Source organism: Hylaeus volcanicus, chromosome 6, assembly GCF_026283585.1.
Source record: "Hylaeus volcanicus isolate JK05 chromosome 6, UHH_iyHylVolc1.0_haploid, whole genome shotgun sequence".
NCBI classification, from domain to species: domain Eukaryota; kingdom Metazoa; phylum Arthropoda; class Insecta; order Hymenoptera; family Colletidae; genus Hylaeus; species Hylaeus volcanicus.
Genome location: NC_071981.1, coordinates 9,755,286 through 9,777,544, shown reverse-complemented (window position 1 = coordinate 9,777,544; position 22,259 = coordinate 9,755,286). Strand labels below are relative to the sequence as shown.

General features: G+C 34.8%; 1 protein-coding gene across 3 annotated transcripts in view; it reads right to left on the bottom strand.

Moving 5' to 3' along the window:
• LOC128878448 (uncharacterized) overlaps window positions 1-22,259 on the bottom strand; it is a 229,801-nt gene that overhangs the window by 165,813 nt on the left and 41,729 nt on the right. The window lies entirely within an intron of this gene.

The window sequence follows — 22,259 nt, the reverse complement described above, 5'->3', positions numbered from 1 at the left end:
CGCGAGAAAGTAAATCATTCCTAAAATTAATCACTTTTGAACTCGATATCAAAGTTTCTGATGCTGTTGAAGTATACAAGATGTTCAGGCTATTACTAGCCAGCGTTTTTCTCGTAAATGGTACATATGACGAAAAACTGAAAGAGGAAAAAGTGATACTGTTTGTTATGTGCAATGTAACCAGGTAGATACATTTTTCGTATTTATACTCTTTTCTGAGAAATGAAGGTGACCTTCAGCTTTTTAAATGGAATGGTATATTTTTTGTACAAAAATATGGTAGAGTATCGAATTCTAAATAAAAAAGTATTGACCTTTATTAGCCCTAAACCTCATAGGTAACGAGTAATTTCACTTTATTACTTGAAAATTTTCTGAACGTAATATCAAGATAATATCACCTTCATTTCTCAGAAAATAGTACAAATACGAATACGTCTGTTTGAGAATTGTTGCAATAGAGGACTAATTATACCGATCAATTGATTTATTCTCCCCCGTTTTAATATCAAAGACACAATAGTAAATACAATAATAGAGGGAAGTGACCAAAGTCGCACTCCACCCCTTGTTCTGTTAATTAGTTGCTACTAACAAGTGACGACTATAGTAACTGCTTCAGATAAATGTCACGAAACACTGAAACTACGTTCATTCGTGTGTTATTGAGCATTAGTGAGTAACACGTAGGTTTCCATATTTAAGATTTGTGAAATTATTTCTTCGCGACTTCTTATCGATAAAATTTGATTTCTAAATTGGTAAATTGGTAAGTAATTAAATAAGTAAGTAAGTAAATTGGTAAGTATTTATTTTTTACTTTTAGTTTGTAAAAATAAAGTAGAAATAACAGTCAATATCCGGTATGAATTGTTTCTTAAAGGTAATAATAAACGACGACAAAGTTTTCAGTGATCCTCTAACTATCTAAATCTCGTCAAAATCTGAGATGTTACTTCAAAAAATGTCCGAGTTGGCATGGAATGGCCCAGCTGACAGTGCTTTCCACTGAAGAAATAAACAAATTAATTCTGAAAGACAAGCACCAAAGAAGATAAATTTAAATAAAATTCACGAATTTTTATGAAGTTACAAAAATAAATACCACGATAAATATTCGATTATGTAGTCATCAATGGTCTAAATAATATTTAATCCTAGCAGAAATTTTCAAGAATATTTATCTCATAGTCACCGTGTTAAATAATTACAACAACAAACGAATATACCGATACTCACAAAATGAAAATATTTGTATGCGCCGCAAAATAATCGTTTGATTAAAGAAATTGAAATTCGTATGTTTAATAGTACCAAAAATAAAATTCCTTTTGCGAAGGTAGTTTATGTTTCAAAAGTACGCGAAGACGGATAACTTGAAAGTCTTGTATTTTCTAAAACACTTCGAAACCAGAAAACCGACGACAAACTTCCCTGTTTCTACATGATCTGGGATCGAACAGAAACGATCGATTCGGGGCGGAATAACCGGTAACGCGAGAGCAGAGTGCGTATCTCGCTAACAGCAGAGAAACAGCGCAGTCATTTGGCATGTTCGTAGGCCAATTCGATCGCGTCCCTCGAGACGAACGTTTACACTTATTATTATGTAAGCAGTGAGATGGCACCGCTAACTCTGCCTAGATCGTGCATATTCCAGCAAAGTGCTGCCACTCGAGACTCGCTCGCGTTTTTTTCCCAGCTGAATCCCTTCAACTACACTTACCCGATGCTGGAGAGTCGCCGAGCTCATTCCACCCTGCACCCGCTCCCCTCTCGCCCTCGTCCGGTCCTTACTTGCTCAGCACAAAACAACGGGTTATATACCTTTACCTTCTTCCTGTTTATCTGTTGGACCGATGCGCAGCTGTTCTCGCTACTTCTCCGTGGCGTTCGACGAACAACGCGACTTGTTGCGAACGAACGCATCACTGCACGGAAAAGACTACATCCCCTCTATTACGCGAACACACGGTGTATACGTGTAATTATGGTTCGTCGCATTTCTACGCTTCTACTTAACCCTCTCGTGCCCGTACCTAGGTGCGGTGGCTTGCTTTTTCTTTTTATAAATGCGCATCGGCCGACTTTTGTCGCGAGCACGGCGCAAATGTAAACCAAGGATTCTTTAAGAATTGATGTAACCGTAAGGAAATATTATGGAGCTTTCGCGCAAACTAGGTATTTAACGAAGTGACGCTGAAAAGCTTTTTTAAATGATTCCACTTTTGCAGCTTTTTGTAGGCCATCTTCTGACTATGGCGAGGTGCAATATAGGATTGGTATATTAAAGGATGTAAATAAAATTTGTATTGCAGAGCCCAAAGGGGCCTGGGATTTTCTGTTTTAATGACAAAATGCGTCTGTCAATGTAGACGTGAACCGTGTACTTTATTTAAAATAAAAGAATCAGATATATTCTATAGCATTTTGTGTTTTATTAAACATTACATGAAAAATTATACGTCACCGCGTATACCTGGCGTTGGAGCTACCGCGTATGTTTTACAGGAGAGACGGTCGATTCCAATCTAACCTGAAACTGCTTTCATTAATATCTCATCACGCCTGTAATATTTTTTAAATTTAAAGGCATTTTTCTTATCTAAACCGCATATAAACTTTCGAATAAAACCAAAATCAATAAAATCGGTCCACGTACAACTGAGGTATCGTAATATCACGTTATGAATCTGCCAGAAACTGTATTTTTCGTATGATTATTCCTTAAGTCCTCCACTTTTTCATGTACTTGGCGTAATTTTTTTACTTGTTTGTATATATACAAATAATATATACTATACAATTTTGAACGTGGTGATTGGAAAGAATATTTGCCAAACTGGAAAATATTTTTGTATACAAGGTATCTTAACTCTGGAAGGATCAAAATTAAATACTAAATAACGTCAACCATTTAGCTTCTGGTTAATTGATTCCTTTGTGATCTGAACAATTAAAATCATAAATGTGTTGATTCAACATGTACTGAACAAATTTTAAACGCACGTAGGTATTATTTGTATATATAAGAATAATATAGGTATACTATAAAATGTTGAACGTGGTGATTAAAAAGAATATTTGCCAAACTGGAAAATATTTTTGTATACAAAGTATCTTAATTCTGGAAGGATCAAAATTAAATACTGAATAACGTCAACCATTCTTCTTGAACCAGCTTCTGGTTAATTGATTCCTTTGTAATCTGCACAATTAAAATCATAAACGATTCAACATGCACTGAACAAATTTTAAACGCACGTAGGCATTATTCCAGCTCATGGGATCCTTTTATATTTTTGTACTTATTTCTATAAACAGATACCGCGATCTCTTTTTGTATTGGTTTATAGGTTTTGTCTGCAAATCAATAGATTGGCTAACGTATGCACTTTCAGGTAGAGCAGGCTCCAGTAATTTCGGTATATCTATAACAGATTAACCAGCGTAAGCAGTTTCAGATATAGCAGACATGATTTATTATTTTGTGTTTTCAGTTGCGAGCCGTTTAATGGGTACGTTGAAAGGTAAGATAAATACACTGTTTGTAAAAAAAAAAGGAACTATGTGTCTAGACTATATAACTATATTATAATTATAAAATATATAGCATAGATTGTTGGTAGTAAGTTAAATAACTTAAACAAAACTTACTAATGTATTAACTTTTGTAATATGTATTGAAATGTAAATGTTGGATGAATGTTTATATTTAAACCATTAGGTATGTTTGTATGTTTTATAGTTGTCAGTTATGTTTATCAATTTGTGTTAATAATTTATTAATTAATCATTCAATTTGTATTGCGATTTGATTCTGTCTGATATTTTCTGTGTTGTTTTGGAATTTTGACAGTTTTCGCCAAACCTCTAAATAAATATCCATACACTTTAAAATAATATGATTTATTTAACGTACTAATAATAACAGTGGATAATATGTATGTGATTTAGATAGAATGTAGAGTCTTTGTATAAATGAAGAAATGGAATAAACTATGCAAGGTGTAGGTTCTACATCTGGACAAATTTCAAGATGAATTTTCTACCATACTTTCTTTCCTTTTCTTGAAAGAAAAATGTTCCTAGTTAACAATTTTTAAAATCAACATGACCGACCTGGTCGAAACGATTTCGAAATACAACTAAAGATTTCGCGCAGGACGTTCGGTGACTAAGATCATTCAGTTATTTGGATACCCTAGATCGGTTGTTTACGATATGTTGGCTAAGTATAATACTTCTAAACGGTCGAAGAGCTTAGATGAGACTGCGTATCTTTATGCATTTATAAGAAACTTGAATGTGCAAGAACCTACAAAATGCAAACGATATGTAAAAATATAAAAAAGATTGAAAGTAACATTCACGTTACAATATTTGCAGAATATAATAAGTTCCAATTTAGATTAAATTTTTGTAGGCACGTTCGTGAAGATTTTATTTTGCATAAACATCCACAGTCTACTGATGACCATTCAAAGGAACGCGTTACACAGACTTCGACAGTTATGAAAAGGGCTCAGGTGTTAATTTCGGAGAACCCAAAACAATCATTGAGAAAAATATCATCTTGGTTGGTATAAACGAACGAAAAATACATCAGATTACACAGGAGTCTCTGCGTTATAAGTCTTTTCTAATAAAAATACAACACGAGTCAGTTAGTTAATAAATGGTTGTCGGTAAACTTGGACACACTTTGGTCCAAAGAGTTTCAGTTTCCCAATAACCCCTTCCTGAACCTCATTGATTACTATATTTCTACCGTCATTGAAAGAGTTACTGACAAGTAGAGATACCCTAGTGTGGAATCACTGCGCAATTTTATCGAGACAGTATTTGCCAATATCGACAGGACTGCTTTACAGAGAACGTACACGCGCTTCAGATCTCGAATAGAGGGGATGATTGCGATCGAGGGTGGATAGATTGAGCAATTATACTCTAGAGAGGTCACACAACCGATATGCAAAAGAATTTTCTGTAATTAAAATTGCTTAAGATTGAAAATCTTTTTATTTTCGAACAGCCGAAATTCATGTCCCGTTGTATGGTGAAAAATGCTGTGAGGCGATGAAATGGGTGGGTAGTAACAGAATATGTAAATATGTTCCGTTACACAGCTTGAAGAGTGGAGGGGGAATGCGATGAGCATAGAGGACAGCAAATAAAGAAAAGGCCCGAGTGAAAACACCAGGGTATATCGATGAGTTTTATCGTTGCATTAGCATTGTCTCATCAAGATATCTTTTTTTTTTATTTTGCTATTACTTTACAATTTGTCCGTAGGACATTACGTAAATTCTAATATGAGTTACAGATTACATAGCACGTGGGCGACAGTTTCCAATGAAAAGTCTCCGCAGGATGATTGTTTCTGTTGGATATGCAAACCATGAAGTTTGTATTTGGTGCCCTGACCAACAGGACCGCCTCACTACGCAATTCATGTAACCTAGGAGTTAACCTCGAATGTTTTTCCTTATACGATTTATTCCTTAGTTTTTTTTATCAAACTGTCTCATGTGTACTATCAAATATACTATTAAAGCATTATGAAACTAGAGCATCTCCTTTTACGCATTTCATACACAACAGTTTCTCATCAAGATATCTGATACCGAATCATGTTACACTACTCGGCTATCGAACTCCTGAATCCCTCAAGAGATATACCGCCTAGTGGTGGGGATGGTGCCCGTGCATTTATCATAGAGAAAGTGCATTTAAGGAGACTTTACTGTAATAACAAAAAAAATGTCCCGTTACGATTAGCTTTTAGTGCGTCCGTACCACTCCTGATTAGATTTCGGAGAATAAACGAGAAAAAATTGTAGTAAATTTGTACTGTTGATATTAACTCAATAAATAACCTTACAAATTATTATCAGCTGTCACTCGATTTTCAATCTCTCCAACTCTTGCGTGAACGTGAAGTCTGGAAATTTAATTTGAAGAAAGCATTTAATTTGCCGGAATTTAGACGTCGCAGCCTTATGAAATTAGAGAAACAGTATATTTCAACTGTACGAATGCGCGTTGTAAGTGAGACTGTCTTTCTGTTTTCTTCTTCAAGTCGAAAATCGAAGTCACGTTGACTGTTTTCTTTAACTGTCATGTTTGAGAGAGTATGTTCGCCGAAACATCAGCAACTTGTACATGATTTTTTCACAAAAAATTCAACATATGTCATATTTTTTATTTGCTACATTTAAATTAGCACGTCGTGGAAGACGTTTCAAGTACATTGAAACTATAAAAGAAACAATTCGCTGAACGATTTTAGGAGTAGATCGAAAAATGCCTATAAAAAGTGTTCCCAATACTATTATTATATTATTATTTCGAAGGATTATTCGTTGGAGTAAGTGCACTGCATTAAATGGAGCCTATCTCGAAGACGACAGAATAAATTTGGATGATTAAACTAATACATATTTTTTGTTTTATTAAATAATTCCCAGTACTATTTTTTTTTTAATTATTATAGCTTACCCAAACCTCTTAGGAGGTTTATACAGCTATACATTATTATTGTACATAGATTTATAAATACAATTTTACAAAAAAAAAAAGTGTGTATAGAAGTTTAAGTAGTTAAACTAAGTATTGCATAGGGAATGCTTAAATTTGTAGGTTACATTCATCGAAAAATTTGCACTCTTGTAATAGAACTTTAATGTTACACTCTGCAAGAAGAGGTTTAATATCCAGTGGTGGGTACTGTTTACACTTTTTTAATTTTTCGATAAGTGTCATTCTTTGGGATTCATATAACGGACATTGCCAAAGAACATGATTTAGGTCTTGTATGATATGGTTACAATCGCAGTTAGCTTGATTCGTAATCCCTATACGCGCCAGTGATGCCGCAAGATTATAATGGTCAGCTCTACACCTATTAATGGTTATTATAACTTTTCTTGCAAGATTTTTATTATGGAACCACGGTTTTTGCTTTGTGCTGACATACCGTTTAAAATACACTTTATTTTTCTCTAGACCTTGCCTTTGATTGCGCTCTTTGGTATTGGAAATAGCATTATACTTATGCAATTCTCTAAAGTCTGTATGTGGGATTAGTATAGTTTTATTGGGTTCAAACAATGTGGCATTCTTGGATAAGCTGTTAACATCTTCATTACCATGAATACCTAGATGTGACGGAATCCAGATGAATTCTATGTTACTATTATTTGAGCTTTTTTTGTTTGAACTCACTATATTTGCTTTTGATACTGAGTATGTATGGATTAATATTTGTATTTACTTTATTATTTTTAAGGCATATAAGACAGCTGATGGAATCCGTAATGACTTTGTAATTAATATTAGGATTGTTTAAGGCGGTATCTAGTGCATTATTTATTGCAAAACATTCAGCGGTAAATATAGATGATTCTACAGGTAGACTTTTTTTAATTGTGATGCTTAATTGCATATTTTGCTACCATCGGTATATACAGTGGGTGTAGAATGTATTCGTACACCGATCAATTTCCAAACAAACTTTTATGTGAAATTGTAGTTTCTTAACTTCTTTTTTTGTAATTAATGATATTTTACATATTCTCGGAAATCTCTACAATAGATGTAGTCCAAACAACAATTACTAGTTTATATAATTTGCGAAATTAACAAAAAAATGCGAAAAGTGGGTAAAAGTATAGAAGCAATTAGTATTTGTACGATTCTTATGACGAACTATTTACACTAGAGTTTTTAACGTAAACACATTACTTTGTTGCTCCTTACGAATTATAAAACATCAAATTTCCAGTAAAGTACTTTTAAACAGTTGTGCAAATACTTATTGCTTCAACATTTTTATCAATTACTTGTTTTTTTCTTGTTAATTTCGCAACTTACATAAATAGCTATTTTTTTTTGTAATCTATCTATCCTAGAGATTTTCGAGAATATGTAGAATGTCATTGTTTATAAAAAATAAGTTAATAAATTACAATTCTACACAGTTTTTTGGGAAATTGATCGGTGTACGAATACTTTCTACACCCACTGTATCTTGATAGATTGATCTTTTACTAAAGTGGTATTAAGGGGGGAGGGTCAAGTAAACAACTATTATAAAAAAAATGATTAAAAACATTGTTTATTTCAATTTTTACAAAAACCTTTAGGTTGATGCAAAGGTGGATAGTTTAGAGAATATTTTGTGCCAAGTTTCATAGCAATCGGCTGAGAAATCTCTAAGCTACATTGCACGGCACGCGAAAATTTGTGTTTTGAGAAAAATGCGTTTAAAGTTTCCGGATCTAAAAATAGTCCTTCGTGTATCTACAGAGTGTATCACTTTAATGACTCTATAGATACACTTAGACTTCGAAGTTTTAGCTGAAATGGTCGGAGCACATTCTCCAAATGGTAAACTAATTTTCTAAACAAAAAAAAAGGTCAAAATTTTGAATTTTACTTGATCCTCCCCCCTTAAACGTAGAGTTAGGATTTTTGTTATTTTGTAATGAGTGGCCAATTTCAGTAGTAATTGTAATCGAAATAGTTATTATCTTGTAGTCTGTGTCATACAAAGCTAGGTGATTATTTGTATACAACTTATTTTTCGTTATATTGAGAGTATCTTCGATACACTGTTGAATAAGCCTTTTCCTTTTGTGCTTATATTTTTTAAGTATTTTATAAAATTGGTGAATATTTATATTAGTTAAGGCATGTGTGTTAGAAAGAGCTTTGGATATAAAACAATTACCTAGAAATTTAGCTCGTTCTTCAATGGAAGTGAGCTTTGATTCTTCTAATAGAATAGCGTTAGTTATTCCCGGTACTTATTTGACAGAATGCATGTAAACGAAAATCGATTCTTTCGTATCGAAAAACGCGAATAGCCCCTTAATACGCGTATACATATAGGGGACTCGCGAAAGAAGAAGAGGCACGAAATCATAGCGGTAGATCGGTTAGTTATGAAAATTTTTTGCGAACGCAGCAGAGCGAATCCGGAGAGGGACACGCAGCTTCAGCAGTATTACGGGTGCTGCTCCACGAAACGCGTAGAGGGTGGTACCCCGTTTCTCCTTTTCTTTTTTTCGTCTCATTCTCTCCTTCTTCCTCCCTCCATCTCGCTCAGGCTTCCCTCCCCTCTCGACAGTATCTGTCTGTGTTCGCGCTTCTGCTTCTACTCCCAACGTCGCTATCATCTCCCCACTCGCCATTCTTTCCCACTTTCCCCTTTCCCTTTTCCACGTTTCACTTCACAACCACGCTCGCCACCCCCTATATACCCCCAACCGCCCGTCTATCTCTTCCTCCCACTCCTTTGGCCCGAGCTTTCCTTCTCCTACTCGGTCTCCCTGTTTCTGACCTTTTCTATTCAAGAGACGTGATTGCAGCTTGCATATTTTACGAGACCAACCTCGAGCCTTGCTCTCGTCTCTATCCATCCATCCACGATGGATCCGTCTGTCCGTCGTTGGCATAACCTAACCTTGCACTTTCCATTCGACTGCCAAGATTTACCGTCTCTCTTCCGCCAGCGAGCTTCCTATCGACGATTCTACGAAATACATCGAACTGATATTTTTGTAACGTTTTTACTAATAATTTCGACAAAACACGAATGGTTTCCAAACTTTTCAGGATATGGACCGTTTATTTTGAAACTGGTGTAAGTCCATATTTGAAAAAAATGAGATATCACGTAATTCATGGTTAATTTAATGTAAATTTTTTATGTATAACTAGTCCGTGTTTAATTTTTTTTAAAATACCCATCTTTTGTACAATTTAAAATTGGTCGGTTAATGAAATTGCATAATCATCAACTGTGAAAGTGGTGTAAGTCCATTTGCAGGCCGTAAGTATACATCAGTTTAGTAAAATACGCCTAAAACAAATGTATATAACCAAATTACATATTGATAAAACAGTAGAAACATTGCCAGACTCCATATAATTTGCCTAAATTTTTTAATTAACAGATATGTTAACCTTTAATTTTCTCGAAACAAAAGAACTTACACCATGGACTTACACCACTTTCAAAATAAACGGTCCATATATCTTCAAAATCTAGCACAAACAATACTTAGATTTATTGTGGCCTATTTTGCTTTCTCCAACTAATAACTTTTGCTCCATTTCATTATAGGTATTTTATAATGTGAATTCTGCTATACAATTTTCCTTAATTGTCTACAGTACTTTATTATTTACTTCATAAACAGACACACCGCATGTCAATGTTCGTTGAAAATAACATTTTTTTTATTTCATAAACACTCCAAATTCATCCGATTCGAATCTGGTAAAAAAGTTCAACTTTCTACAGGGTTTTCGAGATAGTAAAAGTAAAACTTTGTAGAACTCATACTAGGGTTGGGTTATCTTATGATACTAGTTTTGCTGTCACTGCTAACGCTATTGTACTGTATAGTGTTTCTGAATAGAGGAGAGAGAGAGAGAGAGAGAGAGAGAGAGAGAGAGAGAGAGAAGCTAAAAAAAACTTTCTTCAGTTTTGTGTAAAAATAAACAAAGAAATGTGGATTGAAATGTGCATATACGGTGACACCTTATAAAGTTAGATGATTTTACGATATTAATTTTACCGTTGTTTTTACACTACTATAACTGTACACTCTACTTAATGGATCAGTTGCAATAAATGCTTTTTAATCCATTCTATCCCGTATTGTTAAATATATCTCAATAAAAAAATATACATTCTAAATTCAATACTTGTACCGTGAAATCGCGCTTTGTTTTGAATTAAAATAAGTATTTAAATCTAGAAGAAAAATCTTGAATTTTGCCTATAACAATTGCGTATTCCTCCCTTAACGGGTATTATAATTCCAGTACAATAAATGCCTATCCAGGCAGCTAGATCACGGTACCCGCATTTCTTCGTTCGTTTGTATTCGTATCTTTGCGCGATGCGAGCACGGGAAAGCGAATTTCATCGTTTCAAGCGTCGCCCACGGGGTTTTGTTCAACGATCGATTCCGGTGCGCTTGTAACAGACGATTCTCCTCGAAACTATAACGAATCGATGCCGCTTCCGCATACCGTTTAAAGCTGGTCGCATCGGTATTTCCATTTTCATGGAAAAGAGCTTCCAAGGACGTTGCGCCCGGTTATACCGGCGCAATATTCAGCAATCGAAACGGCCAACCTCTCGTTCCCTAAGGATCGATGGCCGAGCGAGCGAGGAAACTCGTTCGAAACATTCCGTCAGGGGAAATCACGTGGTCAAAAATCTAGTTGCCAGTTTACGAAGGTACGTTGATACCTGACAGCTTGCTAGCAGCCGCTGGTTGCTTCCGTTTCGCCCAATTTCCGGCCCCGACCTCCTAACACGTGGCGAAATCAATTTGCCGAGAGTTGACGAGAAAGAGGGTACTCGACTCTTTGCGATATAAAACCAAATAAATGGGGTAACTACCCCACCGAATCGTACGGTTAAGGAGAAATCAAATTGTCTGCCTCCTATAAATTAAATCGTTTTCAGTTTTTCCTTCATTTATTATTAGGTCGTCCCATAAATTCATGCCACTTATTCTTCTGCTACTCAAATTAATATATGAAACATACCCATAAGTGTTCTAAAAAAAGATAATCTCTCTCATTTTACAATATTTTCCCAACTTTCTGACACAGTCATTATACAGTCACCATAAAATTTCTGTAATTTTTGTATTAAATATTGATTCAGTCTACAGCACGAATTTATGGGACGACCTAATATATTCTAAGACCAGTGATGGGCAAAACCCTAGGTTTCGAATAAATCTGAAGTTTGCTGATGTGTTTGTCTCGTTTTCTTCTTTGGAAAATGTTCAAAAGAGAAAACGAGACAAACATATAGGCAAACTTCAGATTTATTCGAAGTCTAGGGTTTTGCCCATCACTGTCTAAGACTAAACGAATAGGGTTACTACAAATATTTTTTGTTATATTTTATCCATCAATCCCCGCCACTATTTATATTGATTTAACGCTAATTAAACAGTGTGTGAAAATCAAAATAAAATAATAAATAAACCTTTGCACCGTGATTATCCGCCCTGATAATTTTCTAATAACGACGTTTGAGTGGACAACGACTAGGGACGAAAGCGAAGAGACAGCCAAACGTGAACGAATTTCACTTTAGAGAATTATCAAAAATAAACAACAATTCTTCATAATGCTATCTGACTGATTTCTAAGAATGATATTTATACAAATATCTTCTTAATACCATTAAGTTGTATATGAAATGTTCGATTATTCAATCTTGGTAAGTTATCTCCATTTTGCAACGACACTGTGGTGGCAGAGGTTACTTATGATTAGACTGCGGATCTTTATGCAAAATAAAATATTTGCAAACGCACAGACAAAAATTCAACTTACATAAGAATTCATTTTACCATACAAATATTATAATACAAATTTTACTTTCAATATTTTTTTATGTTATTGTATACCGTGTGCATTTTGTAGTTTCTTGCATATTCAAATTTTCTTATAAAACGTTTTGTGGTATATCTACCATAATTATTACACCAGGTTGTAATTACTTATCAAATATTTCACAAAATAAAACCAGCTGTACCTTACACATGTACTTATATTACGCAAGTCGTGCAAAAAGTTTTGTATGTTCTCAAAATGTGAATAAATATGTGTGCAAAACCGTTTATAAAGATTCCTTACAGATTAAAAAAAAATCCTCAAAAAGAACTAAAAATCGACGCTCTAGACTACAGAATACTGTAGAATACCCCCTTAAGGACAAACCCTCCATCAAAAACACCTTCCGCAACTTCATTGCGTCCAGAAATGAATATTTTTTACAAAAATGGAATAAATGCACTCGTGCATCGTTAGCAAAAGTGCACAGAATCTGTTGGTGCCTATTTTAATTGATAAAGTTAATTTATAACAGAAATACAAATGTTTAAATCTCCTCTACAAAATTGACATTTCATATGCGACAACCTTAATACAATTTATGCATTGGAACATGACTGCAATTTGTGCTATTTAATATTTCACATGTGATATTAATATTCAAAATTAAATATTTCGTAACGTATCGAGCGTTGATGTAAACAGGTCAACTGTTTTCCATACTCCATCTACCTACAAAGTTTCTGTAAAATCGATGCGCAACACTTTATGCCCTCGTATAAGCTTTGTAATTCGACGAGACATCCTAATGGACCGTTCATTCTCCTGCCTCCGTTCCTCACCAGCTGTACCATATTCTCTTCGTTCATCACCTTCGGTTACCTTTTCTGCTGCCACCCACGCCCCTTTCCCACACGGCACGAGCAACGTTTAAATTTTCATTGGGATATTCCTTTCCTTTGATAATTGGATTCATTCGTCGATGACGTTTCTTGCACCGATATTGCGATTCTTGTACGAATCGAGTCTTCGAATGTTGTAGGATCTCAATTAATCGGCTTCTTTGAAACTGAGACAGCTCGGGTAATCGAGAACTGAGGGAAAAGAGTTGAAGGTATTTTTTCTATAAACAGTAGACATTTTAAGCTAACAAGAAATGTAATGTACTGATACAAATACAAAATATACTAAACACATACAATGGTAACCAGCTACTTAATCACTTGAGGGATGAATTTTAAATGGATTTTTGTTTGCTTTAATCGCATACACGCAAACCAAAGCAATCTTTATCTGCAAAACAATTTTGACATACAAATATACTGTCTCAGTTTAATATTGCATATTTTTTAATTCTAAAAGATGTTTTAAATGTAATGTACTGATACAAATACAAAATATACTAAACACATACAATCACAACCAGTTAATTTAACCTCTTGAAGGATGAATTTTAAATGGATTTTTTGTTTGTTTTAATCGCATACACACAAACTAAAGCAATCTTTATCTGTAAATCAATTTCGACATACAAATATACTGTCTCAGTTTAATATTGTATATTTTTTAATTCTAAAAGATATTGTGATCGTAAATAACGGCAACTTTGCTATAAAAGCAAACATACATATACACAACAATATTCCACGAGAGGTTGAGGGGACTAGACAATAAAAAAATAATGAAAATAATGACTAGACTGCGGATCTTCATGCAAAATAAAATCTTCGCAAACGTGCCTACAAAAATTGAACCCAAATAGGAATTTATTTTATTCTGCAAATATTATAGCATGAATTTTACTTTCAATATTTTTTATATTCTTGTATATTGTTTGTATTTTGTAGGTTCTTGCATATTCAAATTTCTTATAAATGCAACCAGATCCACAGTCTAATAATGACTATACTTTGTTTCCAAGTAGATTTACTTCTTGCAGAATTTATTTAGGAAAATGTAGACGTTTATTGCAAATCGATTAAGCAAATATTTGTTGAGTTATGCTTCTCATAAATTTGAGAAAGTAGTATTGAGAAAAACGCGATTAAAGTTGTACTATGTACCTAAACCCATATGTATGTATGTTATCGATCGACACAAGCATGATATGTTAAATTAATACAAAAATATTGGTGGATTGTGACTTGTGCACATGTGATTTGTGTTGAATTTAATACAAAATTTTTGCAAGTGCCCTTACTACCAAAAAGTCCCTACTAATTTAATTTGGATTAATCGTGGCTGCAACAATAAATTCGTTACCATCAATTCCGAAGTTTAACCAGCCACGTTTAAAGTTGTACTATGTACCTAAATCCATATGTATGTGTGTTATCGATTGATACAAGCATGATATGTTAAATTAATACAAAAATATTGGTGGACCGTTTGACACACGCGATTTGTGTTGAATTTAACCCTTTGCGCTCGGGTGGCGCCTCTAGGGCGACATATGTAATTTAAAAGTGATTTTGTGAACGTACAATTCCAAATTCACTTACGTCAAAATACAACTAATTATTAATTGAAATAATAATACATTGAGTTGTGAACGTTCGTAGCTGTTTTTCTTTGAAGTAGAGTTTTTGGTTTCATAGAAATTTATTATAAAAATGAACTGGATTTGATTCTATAGAAAAATGCCTCGAGCATAAAGGGTTAATACAAAATTTTCGCAAGTGCCCTTATTACCAAAAAATCCCTACTAATTTAATTTGGATGAATCATACCTGCAACAATAAATTCGTTACAATCGATTTCGAAGTTTAACCAGCCACGAAGTACGAAGACAGAATCGCGGCAAACAATACGAAAGCATGACGGTGACCGAATGCACGCATTTGCACCCAGGCGTAAAATTAACGGAACGCTCGATGTTTCCCACAGGAGCAACGAGTGGTAAAAGTTAACGGCAGTCAACCGCGTCGGCTGGCGTCTGTGACGTTCGATAACGTCGCGGCGCCGGCATCCGTATCCTACGTACGGTTCGTCTGGGAAAGATTCGTCGAGTTACGTAGGAAAATGAGACGGAAAGCGAAAACGGCGCTGTGGGGCGGGTCGCGTAAGTAAATCGGATTTCGAACGGCATCCGCAATATCGAAAATTCCACTTCGGCTAATCCGAAGATGGGGGAGTCGTTGCTCGCGTTCCCGCGGGGAAATAATCTCGCCGCTATCCGTTGCTACCCTGTCGGCCATTTTAGCCGAACGGGATAAAGTTGCCTCATTTGGATCCAATCGACGAATATCTACGGTAACGGACAAAATTTTAGTAGAAGAAAGGGGGGTAGCCACGGCCACTTTTTCTTTTTGATCTTTCGCATATGGCTGATTCTCAAAATGTTGGCAATGGGATCTCCCTACGCTACAATACGTTAGTAGCATTGCTCTTTTTTGGCGATGCGTTGTGTTTTTGTTATGTAATATCAGTTTGTAATTTAACTTTTCATAATAAACTATATATATATATTAAACGAAATATGCGTAAACTCTGTCACAAAAAAGATAGAAATTTTGTTCCTTGCTGATTCCTGTGAAACGGGGTAATAAGTTATCATTTAGTTATATTTTTTTATGAAACTACATATTATAATTTTCAAAAATTAAATCTGTTATAAAACTCACAGAAATTAAAAAAATATGTTCAACTATGTTTATTTGAATAATTTATTTTTTATATCATTCGTTTTGCAGTACAGTGACGTAGTTGATATTTTATAACTAGTTAAACAATCTTATAAAAGGTAATTTAAAATGAGCGAAACAAAAATAAGCTAATGACTAGCATGAATTAGAAGAAATTAAACTTGTAATATTTGGTAGATAAAATTATTGAGTTTTTAAATTGATAATCGACAACTTGAACCTTAGCCTAAGGTTTAGCTTATTTTTATACCAAATATTTGTTTTCATTTCCTGCACGTTTGTTACAAATCTTCTCATTCAGTTATTGTCGATTCTTGTTTTCGACGTTCAGTTTCTCCTGATAATTTTAAACGCGAGTTTCGGTAAGAATAAACTGAAAATAAAAATTAATTTAAGATGTTATTAAAAAATTTCGAAATTTTCAGTTATCGCAATTAAATTTGAAATTTTTAACTGTAAAAATTAAATTTCCTGATATTTTCATAACATACACATCATAATATTTTCTTAACAGTTTTCCTGGTTTGCGGCCACTCAGATAACAAGATTCATAAAGATAAAACAAAACTACTCTAATTATAAGATAATTCAGAGATATGTACTTTGCACATTTATAATATAACAATGATCATTGGTTAAAAGGACAGATCTGTACTTCCTTTTGCTTCCTTTTGTTTACAACTAAAGAAAACCGAAAGTCTTCTTTGGCAAAAAACACTTGTCTACTCCCCCTACGTCCACTGACTTGGAAAACTTTTGCGCAGACGTTTCAGTCTGTTGTCCTTCGGAATAACAAAGACCATCTTTAAAAAAAGAGGAAAGAGGTTTTACAATACGGTAGAAACCTTGATTACTGCAGGTTGTCGGGGTTATAACTTTCTGGAATAATCGAGGTAACCAATATGATGAAGGCGATTTAACTAAATTGTCATCTTTGACTCCCTCACTAATCGATTGTACGAATTAACAACTTGCATTAAATGTATTTTAGCCAAGCTTTAATATACAGATTATTTTCTCCTTTAATATCAATCAATATGACTAATCTGAAATATGTTAGACAGACTACATTTTGTGGCATAGGCTAACTAAATATAGATAAATAATTTATTCCTTCTAATTTTAATATAAAGAAGAACTTTTGCTTGCATTACATTAATTACAAATTGCATCTTTCTTCTCTTTCCTCACTCTTTCTTTCTGCACATTCGTCATCCATTCTACCCCTTCACCTTCATCCCCAAGAACCATTTCCAAACTCTTATCCGTTCGTAGTGCCTTCCTACAATCATCCATCAAATGAAACATACATATTTATAATATATCGCGGCTCAGAGTTTGGGAATCACTGACTTAGACAGTTCCCGAACGTTTTTCTATCAGATGCCTATTGTCTGACTTACTCATGGTGTTAAGAATGTGACTTTGAATTTACTCTTTTGTTAGTCGCATGCAAACGCCCTCTCTGTAGATTGAGACGGCAGTTAATACTGAAAAACCGTTAGAGATGGATGTGTTCATCCACGTGTTCCGTTTATTTTTCTTTTTACTTTAGTTTTGCATATGTATATATTCTTTCCCTATCAGTAAAAATAAAATAAGTTATGTTTGATATAATTAAGGTCTAATTTCTAACACGTGCAATAAATTTATATCCGTTGGATTTCCATTTTTGAGACAACTGAAACACACTTATTTATTCAACACGTCTCGCCAGTGTTGAAATACAACATCCACGTAGAAGAGAAATGAAATAATTAAAAGATTAGGAAACTCTATCTCAGAATGTCCGCATACTTATATTTCGAGCACTTCCTGTGAAAATGAGCAACTGCACAATGCCGAAGTACAAAAATGGCTATAACTTGGGAACAATGTCGAATAAGGCACAAGTTTAAATGGACCTTTTTTTCATTGTTTCTGTGTTCTCAAACGACAAGTGAAATGGGTCTCACGTGCTAGGATACAGCCTGTGTATGTAGTTGCGGGAGTAACAAAACACTGTCAAGTTAGCACTGTGACAGTGATGACTGATGAGAGTTCCGTGGGAAAACAATACAATTTATAATACAATGCCGACATACTCCTTTCGCTGCTCGTGCTCGCTGTACCAACCTGACAGTTCTTGAATGCTACGTATTTCTTCGTTGAGCGCTATTATGTCTGTATAGAAATACAGGGTGTCCCAAAAATCTTGTAACACCTTGAAATGGGTGGTTCGGGAGGGGATTTGAAACAACTTTTTCCTTAGGGAAAATGTTGTCCGAGGCTTCGTTGAGGAGGTATTAACGGAAAACATTGACCAATCAGAGCGCGCGTATACCGTTGGAGCGGGCGCGTTAGCGAAGGCTACGAGCTAAGCGTCCGCGTCTGACTGACAATCATTTTATTGGCACTTCGAGTTCTAAAGAAATTAAACCTAAAGAAAACCTAGTGGTGACTGAGAGCCACCTCTCGAGTGCAAAGGGTTAATAAATACATATGAATGAATGAATGACACACAGTGACCTACATAAATTCCTGGAAATGCATACGCATCATGTAATACAGTAGTAAAAACTGTTAGGTTGTAAGTTGTATTTAAGCGTAACATTATATTCTCCGCCGTCGACAGTTAAGGGTAATTCTGGTCGGCCCCATCATAAATGCGCGTTCCCAAAATGTAAGCGCTTAGGTTTTACTACATTTGGCGAGCAGATGTCGCGCGGTCATTTTTACAGTTTTCCGCCAGCCTTTTACAAACAATAGAGTTACCGTTTTCCTTCTCAGCCGACTTCTCCTCCAGTAACCGTATATTTCAACCAATCACGAACAATTTTCCATTTCCACCCGACCATTTTTCCCACCACCTTCGAGTCCTCGAGGGTGGCATTTTTCAAGCCAAGATCAAAGACAAATCTACCGTCATAAGCGTAGCATGTCACAGCAGACACCTCCATCTTCAATAAAACGAATAGTTAAGTTTCTATCACTGTATCCTTATTTTTTTTTACCAAGATCATTGAGATCGGTAGTACGTGTACCACTTCGGTAACGCTCGCGAGGAGTGCGCGTACGTAACAAAAACAGTGAACACAGTGTCTAGCGTAGTAATTCCAGGAAGAAGTTGACAACAATTACCTTTACATACTTTGTCTTAAATATTTAATGAGTTCCTTTCGAACGATTTTTATGAAACTTAATACACAGGGGTTTATTAGGGCGCTCTCCGAACTCGTAATTTGGAAATTCAAAATGGCGAATCCAATGTGGCGGGACAAAATACGAAAAATGACTACATTCGGATGAAATTTGATATACAGAGGTTTTTGAGGGGCACTGATTCCAAATCTAAACTCAAAATTTAAATGTGCTTAAATGTTCAAAATGTTCACCGCGGGCTGTTGGTTTATTTAATAATAAACGTAACAAAAATAAATCTAGAGTTGAGGGATACTGCGTTTTTCAAAAGTGAAAGTTTCTTTTCTGCTGCCTTCGTAGTTGGGCCTCTGACAGTATTTGTGTTCAAGAGGGCAGTGCGAAAAACATGTGGCAAACCCAAGCCGTATTTTTCTTCTACGACGTAGGCGCCGGTTTTTCTATGCGCTTTGGAAAAAGCTCTCACTCTCTGTTCGAATCTTGTAGAGAAAAGACGTCCTTCCGTGTCCTTACAATAAAGAATATTTGATATAACGTATTTAATGTGAATTTGTTCTTTTACAAATCCCATAATCCAATACGGGCTTGTAAACATTTATTAACTCGAAACATCAAAGTTCTTCTAACATTTGTTAACATTTGGGGAGTCACTGAAGCGCAAGCATCACGTATTCTTTGTTTCATATTCTCTTTTGTCGTCGGTGGTTCAAACATAACTTTCTCCTTTACATATCCACATAGGAAAAAATCTAATGGTGTTAGATCGGGAAATCGGGGAAGCCATTGATGAGGTCCTTATCTATTTTGAAGTCCCGACCAATCCATTTGTTCCTAAATGTTTCATTCAATTTTTTTGGCATTCACCTAACATTAGTAACATATTTACTTCTGTATCAAAAATAGCCATAGTCACAATGTTAATGCTTGAATAACAGCTCTAAACTGAGAACGTTCTCATCACGTATTGATTTCAAGAACCTCATGGTGCTTACTGCATCAATGGGACCGCCCGGTGCCGAACCGAGTTTTCTCCTTGAAAACTAGCAAACTTTGAAGCGTTATAGCTTGAAAATTAATAAAAAGCGGGTGAATACATTAAAGCTTAATGAATTCGTCTTGAAAAGTACTATCGCATGGTATAAACAAAAATATATACAGTGGCGTGCAAAAGTTCCCGGCCAGATGGTTTTTGCGATTTTTCTTCCAAAAGAAAAGTATTAAAAAAGTTTTGTTAGATCTAAATTAAATCTAAATTTAATCTGTTCGGCAGGGATGGAAGAAAATACGTACGACGTTTAGCTGGGAAAAGAAATTGTCCAAGGTACCAAACACCAACTGTTAAACATGGTGGAAGAAGCATCATGGTATGGGGAGCTTTCTCCGCTCAAGGACTTGGTCCTATAATAAAAATTGAGGGTATCACGAATAGTGTGATGTACAAAGAGATTTTAGAAAGTCATATGCTACCATATGGTAAAAGGAAAATGCCAGAAAATTGGTCTTTCCAACATGATAACGACCCCAAACATGCATCGAAAATCGTAAGAAGGTGGTTGTCCACAAATAAAGTACAGGTTTTAGACTGGCCTTCTCAATCTGCGGATTTAAATCCGATAGAGCATCACTGGGGAGAGATGAAACGTCGAATGAAAAATCATAGAAGTTCTAATAAGACACAATTTTTTCAGAATTTAATAGAACAGTGGAACAAAATACCACGCAATTACATTATTCGGTTAATTGAATCCATGCCTCGTCGCTGTGCTGTTGTTATTGCTTCAAAAGGCATGGCTACGAAATATTAATTATAATATATTAAATAATGTACCCCGAAATTGTTACAAAATGAAAACCATGCATAATTTTTTTGTTAAACATGCTGATCGGGAACTTTTGAACACGTTAATTTACGTATTCTACAAATAAAGACGTAAGAAAAATAAATAGCGGTGATTTTTTTTATAGTATCCTTTCACGTAATCTAGAGACGCGGTAGCGTCTCGACGCCAAGTTCATGAAAAATTATACAGCCATCCTGTATAACGTGGCGCTACCGCTTATCTTTTACAGGAGAGATGGTCCATTCTAACCTAAATTGAAACTTCTTTCATTAATATCTCATCACGCCTGCAATATTTTCTAAATTTAAACGCATTTTTCTTATGTAAATCGCATATAAGCTTTCGAATAAAATCAAAATCAATAAAATCGGTCCACGTACAACTGAGATATCGTAATACCATGTCACGATACATGCAAAAATATTACCGTCTTATACTTTTCCAGTCGATTTTTTGTCAACACTTAGCCAATAGGAGCTAAGGCTGTTCGTCGATTCGTCGACTCTCGGAATCAGTCGGCAGGGCTCGTCGGCCGGAATTGTAATATGGCTGCCGCTCACGCCGCTCGTTCATTTCTAACCTGTATAACCTGTCAGTTTGTATTGGTGACATTTGGACGCCGCAAATTGAATAATTATTTTAAAGGCTACGTGTAGTGATATTGTATTGGGAAGTATATGGTTATAAGTGATAATATATCTACCTTGTCGTTGTGAAAAGAGATATATAAATTTGGTGTTTGAGTGTGCAGTTCATAATACAAATTTCAGTAAATGTTCATTTTGTGCAAATAAGAATATCACTTTTTTTATTTTCACTTCATGATAAACATTTAAATTGCTTGCAACAAGACTTTCTGTCATACGTTCTGTGTACGTATGAACTGTAAAAAGAAAGGGAGAGAGAACGCATGGCAGGATGTCTCACTGCATGAAATTAAAATGTTAAAGATGAAGCGAGAAATGAAAAAAAGAAATCAACTATTTGTAACGCACAATTTATTGTATTAGAATACAGTTCATATGTTTACAGAATGCATGGTAGAAAGTCTTGTAACAAATTTAAATAATGAGGAAATGAGAAAAGGAACAGAGATTCACTATTTGGAATACATAATTTATTGTATTACAATAATATAGAAAAAGAGAGGTCAGATTTAGTCCTTTAAGTTCTCAAAAGTACGCATGACACATGACAGAAAGTCTTGTTGCAAGAAATTTAAATGTTACTGATAAAGTGGTTACAATAATAAAGAAAG